The 8,493-nt window shown below is 49.9% G+C and overlaps 1 protein-coding gene across 1 annotated transcript in view; it reads left to right on the top strand.

Annotated features, from left to right (window-relative positions):
• The first annotated feature begins 1,011 nt into the window (after positions 1-1,011).
• Positions 1,012-8,493, top strand: part of SFMBT2 (Scm like with four mbt domains 2) — a 69,927-nt gene continuing 62,445 nt past the window's right edge. Inside the window, exon 1 of the mRNA XM_081879716.1 lies at positions 1,012-1,107. The gene's annotated coding sequence lies outside the window, so the exon portion shown is untranslated. The remainder of the gene's footprint in view (positions 1,108-8,493) is intronic.

Here is an 8,493-nt window from a genome sequence, read left to right as displayed (position 1 = left end):
GGCAGCCCCTCTCTTGCGAGACTTCCGCCGCGCTGCCAGGGGAAGCCGGAGACGGTGGCCTGAGGGAGGAGGAAGAGGAGGGGATGGGGAGGGACGCAGAAGGGCGGCGCTTCAGCGGCCACGGCCGCGCAGCAACCGCCTCATGCCGGGCTTGCGGGCAGAGAAGGGCCGATGGAACTCCCCGCGCCAGGACGACGCCAGCCCCGACGTGCTGCTTAGCAGACCCTCCAACCAGTGCAGCATCTTAATGTAGTGATTTCCCCCTCTGCATCCCTTTTATAATGCTATTTTTATAAATCATTTGTGCATCCATAGTTCAAATTTTTACTACAATCCTACCAACGTATGTAACTCTTTACAAGAGCTTTTCAAATAACTTATAAACTTTCCCCATTCTTTATTAAAGAGGTCCTCTTCCTGGTTTTTAATTCTGCCTGTAAGCTTTGCCATCTCGACGTTGTTCATCAGTTTTGTCTGCCACTTTTCTTTGGTTGGAGTTGTAGACCCTTAGGATCATCTAGTCCAACCCCCCGCAAAACACAGTCAGTGGCAGCCAAAGCAGCATAGCTCCATCAGTACCGGATTTCTGTATAAACTAAGCAAAATCCCTTATTTTGGTTGCTGATCCCTTATTTTCGGTGCTGCTGGTCCCTTATTTTCAAATCTGTAAGTTGACAACTATGCTTCATCCCTGACCGGGAACCGAAGCGCGCCTCCTTCGGGCGTGCAAAGCTGTCACGGTTACTCGGGAGTAAGACCCATCTCTGCCACTCCACGGGGGGATTTGCGCGACGGGGACTGGAGACGCTGTGAGCGCAGGATGCGCGCGCGTGTTGGGCAACTGTGCCGGGGATAAAAAAAAAAGGTCAGCGAAGGAGCCGGCGCGCACACTGGCACACGCTCACACACACATAGGCGCACACACGCCAAGTACATGCGAGTGCGAGGCATGCGCATTGAGCGGATGCCATATTGGAAGGAGTGTGGAGCGGCGGCGGCGGCGGCGAGCGAGGCGGGCGCGGATCGCGCTGGCGGGCGGCTGGCGCGGCGGGGGCTGCGCCCCTTCGACGCGGGGGAGGGATCGCGGGGGAGGGAAACTTCGCGCAGGTAAGGCGCGGCCCCGCGCAGCGGCGCGCGGACCTACCCGGGCTGCATCTAACGGAAGGTGGGGTTTTCCCCCCTCCTTTCTCTCTCCCCCCTTTTTTCTTACGGAGGATGGACCGATCGCTGTGGGTTTTTTGGGGGGGGGCTTCTCTCTCTTCCTCCCCCCCCCCCGATTTTTGGGGTTTATTAGCATGCGTTCTGCTTTGCGCAGAAAAAGCTGACAAGGACCCCCCTAAAAAGCAAGTTATTGCACTTATTTTTTTTTTGGATGTGTTTTTAATCTCGTCGTCCCCGCTTCGAATGCGCATCCCGATCCTGTGCAGGCTTACTCGGAAGTAGTAAAAGTGCCTCCCTCGTCTTTCCTCCTGCCCTGAGGTTCCAGGCGGGCCGGGCTATCCTATGCATGCTAACTCGGAAATCAGCCCTTCCAAGTTCAGGGTTCTCCTACGTATTGTTGTGCGCCCGATCCTATGCCTAGAGTTCTAGGCGCGCCTAAACCCGCGCTTGATTGTGGATGAGATCACGCTGGGGTGCATTTCTTAGGGGAGGTGTTGCGATCCAATATGCACGCTTTTTTTCTAGGGTGGTCCGATCCATTGCGTGCAATTGGACCTACTTCTGCGTAAAGATGCATCGGGTCAGCTGTTGGTTGTGTGTGTGTGTGCGTGCGTGCGCGGGCGCGCATTTTTTCTCTGTGTTGAGGTATTCTTTTTCCTTTTGCAAGGCACGTTTTTGGATCTGTGCCCTAGCGAGTAGAGATGAGCGGAATGCGCGGCTCGTGTTTAATGTCATCGCGTGGCTACTCCAGTTCCTATTTGGAAACGCGCCAGATTTACCGAAGGCTGGTCTCCTACCTTTTTGGGGGGGACATGTTTATATCATTAAAAAAACCTAATGTGATCTCGGCTTAGAATTACTGAAAAAAAGAAAAAAAATACAATTTTTGAGTCAGTTTCATGGAGCGGGGGAGGGAGGGACGGGAAACTGAGACGGATCAATGGAATACAGATGATTAGATATGTGTATAAAATCGCCCCAAACTAATTCCCGGCCCCTCCCCCCCCTCATTGATTTAGTTCCCTTTATGTAACTGCGGTATAAATGGGTATTTAAAGAGGTTTGTCAGTTTCAACATGGCGGGTTTCAGGCTTCTCTACAAACTGAAAATAAACACGTCCCCCCCCCCCCCAGTGGAGTAGAGGAAGGCGGAGAAATGTGTGTGTTCCAGTGTAATCTACGCCATCCTATGTAGGCACATTACTTGGGCGTAAATCCTGCGGAAATCACTGGGGCTCCTGAGTAAGCATGTTTAGGATCCGGCAGCCCAGTTCTCTAACCTGATTTTGTCGCGATCTGCTTGGGGGTGGCGGCAGCGGTTAGAGCCGTGCAGCGCAACGCAATCCTATACATGCGCACTCAAAACTATGGATTGCACCCTCGGTCCCGCCTGGCGCGGTAGGGTTTACTTCGGAGTAAGCTACACCGGATCCAACTGCAGGCAAGTGTCGCTGCAACTAGGCAGACGGCCCGATCCTGGCTGCCTCAGAAGCGCCCCCTCCCCGTCGTATCCTACGGCGCTTGCTCCCGAGTAAATGATCGCAAGTTTGGACTGAGTACAGTTCTGCATCTGCTTTTGGTTTCGGGCTCGTTTGTTGGCCAGGGATCCTTGCGGGCTGTAGCTCACAACTGCGCAACATCTGTTTGGCATGTTTGGTTCAGTGCCTGCCATTGAAATCTTGGAGAGTCGCTGCCGGTCAGTGCCTGTTGCGTCCAACTATCTCAGTAGTATGGGCACTGACCGGCAGCGGCTGCAGCGGTGAAACCCCGCGCAAGTTGGGATTTACTTCCAAGTAAAGGAGATGCTTATATATATATATATATATATATATATATATATATATATATATATATAAACTTTGCAAGAAAGGAGATCCCCGACTAAACACCAGGAAGACTTTTCTGACTGTAAGAGCTGTTCGCCAGCGGAACGGTCTCCCACTAGAACTGATGGACTCTCATTCCTCGGAGGTTCTTAAGCAGAGGTTGGATTGCAGGTCTAACTGTATAAGGTTGCAGTGTGGCCCCCGTTGTGGATGCTTTAGTTGAGATACCTGCCTTTCACGGGGGTTGGACTAGATGATCCTTGGAGGATCCCTTCCAACTCTACCATCACTGGATTCTAAGTAGACGTGAGCTGCGCACGTAGAGCTGGCAGGATCCTACCCATTTGAGATCTTATCTGCGGGAAAGCGCGTTAACGATCGACAGAGACCAAAGTCTGAGAGGACGCAGGGAGCGAAGCGGGCAGGGATGGTGTGGACTTTGGATCCGAATTTTTGGGGGGAGATCAGCCAAGATAGCCGTCGAATCCCGGACTGGTCGGTCTCTTACTCTTGCGGAAAAACAGCAGGCTGTGCTTTTTATGAAGATGTGCCTTCGGATTCTGGAGAAAGCCTTTGCTTGTTAAGTCGGATCCCATCGTCAAGATGCAAAAAGCGTCTGGACTCGAGGGACCTTGGAAGTTGCTTTTTAACCAAGTTCAACCATTGGAGCCAGCACTGTCTACTCTGACTGGCAGAGGCATTGGGATGGCGGAGACTGCGCCCATAAAGCTATGGAGGCGCTGCCCTACCGACCTCAGTCTACCCCCGCCTCCCTTCTTGCTTACAACCAGCGCCCTCCTCCTCTCAGTTTTGCGCTGAGAGGCAGTGTGTCCTAATGGTTAGAGCACTGGACTGGGACTTGGGAGACTCAGCCATGAAGCTCCTTGGGTGACCTTGGGCCAGGCACCCATCTCCCAGCCAGACCTACCTCACAGGGCGGTTGTGAGGAGGGAGGACCATGTGCCCCATATTGAGCTCCTAAATAAACAGATAGATGATGATAGATGGAGCAGAACTCCGCAGTGAAGAAGACAAAATTAGCGCGAGCGGGCTCAGCGTGTCATTGGCTCTGGCGCCCCCTGCTGTTGGGCTCCCTGCCTTCTGCCCTATCCGTTCCAATGGGTACCAACTATTGTATTACAAGTCCTTTCCAAATTGGAAGATGGGAAACTGCCTGGTACTAAGCCAATCCGGACTCAGCGTTATCTCTCGCCGCTCTCCATCGGGCTCCGGGCTGTCATATTCCCAGCTTTTACCTGGAGATATAGGGAATGCCATCTCCTTTGTGGATAGCAAATTTTGCCCTCCAAAAAAACGCATGTGGTTATGATGGGCAGCCGAGCCACGTTTTTTGGAAGGTCGAGCCTCTTTTGCCAACCCTTTGCGGGGACTACTCAGAAGTAAAAAACAACAACCCTCTGCGTTCGGAAAGGCTTGCTCCCGGGTATGTTTGCAGGATTGCAACCTGCGCTGCCCCTAAGCAGTGTGTGTGTGTGCGCGCGCGCATCGCAGCCTTGCAGTTGGGTTACTCCGAGCAGCAGTGGCGTAGCGTGGGTTGTCAGCACCCGGGGCAAGGCAAGTAATTTGCGCCCCCTAACCCGTGGATTTGCGCCCCCTAACCCTGACCCCCAGGTGTTGCGCCCGGTGCGCCGGCCCCCCCTGCACCCCCCACGCTACGCCACTGCCGAGCAGGGTTGCAACGCTACGCGCGTTTCCCTGCTTTCAACTGCGCCTGATCCTACTACGCATGTTGGCTCGGTATCGAGGATTTGCGGGGCTGACTCCGAAGCAAAGCGCGCAATGCACGATCCTGTGTGAATGTCCTTAGAAGCAAGCCCATTGCCTTGAGTGGCCTTTACTCCCGAGTTACCTTACGCAAAGAAGGCTTGCATGCGTAAATGTTTGTTGAGGATGTAAAAGGAATGCAACTACTTAAAAAAAAAAACACACAACCCCGCAATCCGATCCTATGCACTCTCTTACTCGCGGGTAGACCCCATTGAACTGAGACTTGTTTCCGAGGAAGCCCGTCTGCGCTGGGAGGAGAGACGGGCGAGGAGGAAAAAGAAAAACCGCCGCGCGGCTGAAGTTGCGCGGTGCTGCGCGAGCGCCTCCCTCTCTGGATCGGCGCAAGGAGCGCCTCGCAGGAGACCCCCGCCCTCTCTGCGTGGTAGAAAAGAAAGTGGATTTCTAAAATTGTAATTCTAAAGGCGCTGGTGGGCGGCAGTCTGCTTTAAAAGCAGGGCGGAATTTCTCGCTGTTTGCTACAGAACGAGGGTTGGGCAGTTTTCCCAAAGTGATGTTTTGAGTCACTTCGCAAAAATAAAATTAAAAAGTTGGGGGAGGGGGTGACTCGTGCACTAGGACATTATATATATAGATAATCTCGCAGATTGATCACCAGCCAACAGTGAGGCTAAGGGGGAGTCGATTTTCAGTCGTGTTGCTGGAACTTTTTTTTGTTTTTTTGTTTTGGAAGAACTTTCGTGTTTCCTTCTTTTGCAAATTCCCATCAGCAACAAGGCAGGGGAGCCTTTTCTGTGTAAGTGGATCTGCCGCCTGCGGGATAGGATTGCAAGCCCCGGCAGAGGTCACCCTTTGCAGCCATCTGCTGTTGGAGGCACACCACATCTGCACCAGATGTGCAGGTTTCCCCCCCCCCCTTTTTAAAAAAATCCTCCTCAGTCAGTTGTTTCCCAGGACTTGGATAGCCGCTACCCTTTCACAGCCTCTTCAAACTTAAAACTGGGCTTAAGGAATCACTCTTGTTTGCAAAAACGTTCGCCTTCTATGTCATGAAAATGTTGAGATTCTCACCCCCCCCCCAGAGTGGTGCAGCAATAAAACTGCTAGCACCTTTGCAAAGCTAAACAGGGTCTGGTGTGGTTTAAAATTGGGTGGTTAACTGCGCATGACTGTAGGGGGGAGCAGATCGAGTAAATAATTAAAAATACTTATCCTTGGGGTTGGACATACCAAAGAAAGGGACACCACCGACAGAACAAGAACAGTTACTGGGTGCAGTTGGAGGAAAGTAAAATAACTACACCATGTCTCTGCAACTGTTCAGCTGGAACATCCGTGGTTTTAATTCCCCGGAAAAAAGGAAAAAAATATTTCATCTATTAAAAAAAAGAACAATTGGACTTGATTTGTTTACAGGAAACACACGTGATAAGGCTACACAGGAAAGTATTAATTAATAAAAGATTAGGCCAAGAATTAATTTTGTCGGACAAGGTTAAAAAGAGAGGAGTTGTAATCTATGCAAAAGAGAGTTTATCACCGAAATTTATATTCAAGGATGACCAAGGAAGATTTGTGGCAATTGAAATTCAAGTTCAAGGTGAGAAATTTTTGATAGTAGGAGTCTATGCTCCGAATGAGGGGAAATCTGAATTTTTTAAGAAGTTACATGAGACATTGGTGGACTTTTTGGATTACAATATTATAATGTTGGGAGATATGACAGGTAGTGACTAAAGATGGTAGACAGGTAGTGACTAAAGATGGTAGACTACAAAAAATAAAAATAAAAATACTTAACAAAAAAAAGAAATAATCAGAATATTTGAAATTAAAATGTTCCCTGTGGTCACTTGGGTGCATATTCTAGCAACGCAAGTAGCTCGGTTATGGAATAGGACGGGTGAGTGTCCTGCGCCCCCCCCCCAACATAAATCCTGGCTACACCCATGTTGAGATTCCTGCATTGCAGGGGGTTAGACTAGATGACCCTTGGAAGTCCCTTCCAACTCTACAATTCTATGAACCCTCATCACTAGGGATTTTACCTGAATCTCAGGGGTGAGTGATTCAGTTGCCTCAAATGCAGACGTACCAGAGGCCTCTGTTGTAAGGAGGAAAGGCTGGAGCAGCAACTCATGCAGAGATGCGTTGGGCAGACTCCTCCGGGAAGGAAGTAAATCTGGCTGTGTCTCAGCACCCAGAGTGACAGAGTCACACCTAATACAGTAAGGTAGCAGAATCCGCCCACCTCTCAAGGCAGCTGGGTTTTGGAAGGAAGCAAGTTCAGAACGGTAACTCATCACAGAGACACAGTGGGCAGGCTCTTCTCTGGGTGGGTCCTTTGAACTCACAGCGCCTTTAAATTTATGTAGTTGACTCCTCACAACATCCTTGTGTGAGGGTGGTGGCTGGAAGAGGAGCCTGGAGGGGAAATTCATCCCAGAAAGGATAATGTTGACAAAAGAGAATCTGTGAAAGTTTGGTGGAGGAGTCAGGCTGGGACCCACCTGTGTGAGCAAGTCCACGCTCTCCTCTTTCCAAGACCACAAAGCCTCGAGCATCTCACCCCGAGGCTCTGTGTTCGAATCTCGGCATAGCTAAAGGAGGACAGAGGAGATAATACTGTTTCTATTGGAGTGAGTGCCAAGAAAGGGCTTTCAGCAGCAATCCAATTTTCAAAGGCTTTCAAAGCAAACTTGGTCCGGACGTGCGGCTAATTAAATAGCTGCAAGTCATTGCAGAAAAAAGCTTTTGGGGAAGGCGTGTGGGAATTGTATCTGTGAAAAAGGACTTTCTACCCTGGTCAAAACAAAATAAAAAAATCCTTCCAGTGGCACCTTAGAGACCAACTAAGTTTGTTATTGGTATGAGCTTTCGTGTGCATGGTATCTGAAGAAGTGTGCATGCACATGAAAGCTCATACCAATAACAAAGTTAGTTGGTCTCCAAGGTACCACTGAAAGGATTTTTTTTTATTTTGTTTCGACTACGGCAAACCAACATGGCTACCTACCTCTTTCTACCCCGGAGTTCCTGCTGATTCCAGAGAGGACAGGTCACATGGGTGTAGAATATATTTTTGGTTCTTTGGGCTGAACATAACCTCTGTAGGGATCTCTGGGGATTCTGCTGGGTAAGGATGGAGAGCTCTGTCAGTAGAGCACGAGACTCTGAATCTCAGAGTTGTGGGTTCGAGTCCTACCCTGGGCATTGCAGGGAGTTGGAGTAGATGACCCTTGTTTGCCCTTCCTACTGTAAATTTCTATGATCCTATGATTCCTTTCTGCGGCCCCATCAGGGTGGGGGTATAGCACAGAAGTCTGGGGCTCAGCAGACTGGCCAGAAGCCCCCCGCAACACAGGGCTGGCTTAACCACATGTTCAAATAACACTTATTAATGTCTAAAGTGTTGTCGTCCCCCCATAAGCCCATCTGTAAGTCCAGAGTCTAAAATTTCCAAACCACCCCATGCCTTCTTTTATTTTTTGTTAAAAGCACATGAGTTTTCAGTTCGCCACTTCAAATGCTTGCCGATATTAAATTAAAAACTAGAAAAGGACAGCGCAGGAATGTTAGGGATGGAAAAGGATTCCTTCAAGTTCTTTCCGTCGGTTCTTAAGAAAGTGGAAGGTGGGGGAGAGAGAGGAAAAGGAACTCATTTTCCCCCGAACTGGCACAATATTTTGTAATATGCTGCAATGCTTAATCTATTAATTGGTTTTGTGTATCATAAACATGGTTAATTATGGGCGTCCTT

The sequence above is a fragment of the Podarcis erhardii genome (assembly GCF_964252035.2).
Source record: "Podarcis erhardii genome assembly, chromosome: 10".
Classification (NCBI taxonomy): Eukaryota; Metazoa; Chordata; class Lepidosauria; order Squamata; family Lacertidae; genus Podarcis; species Podarcis erhardii.
This window is presented reverse-complemented; position numbering and strand designations above follow the sequence as displayed.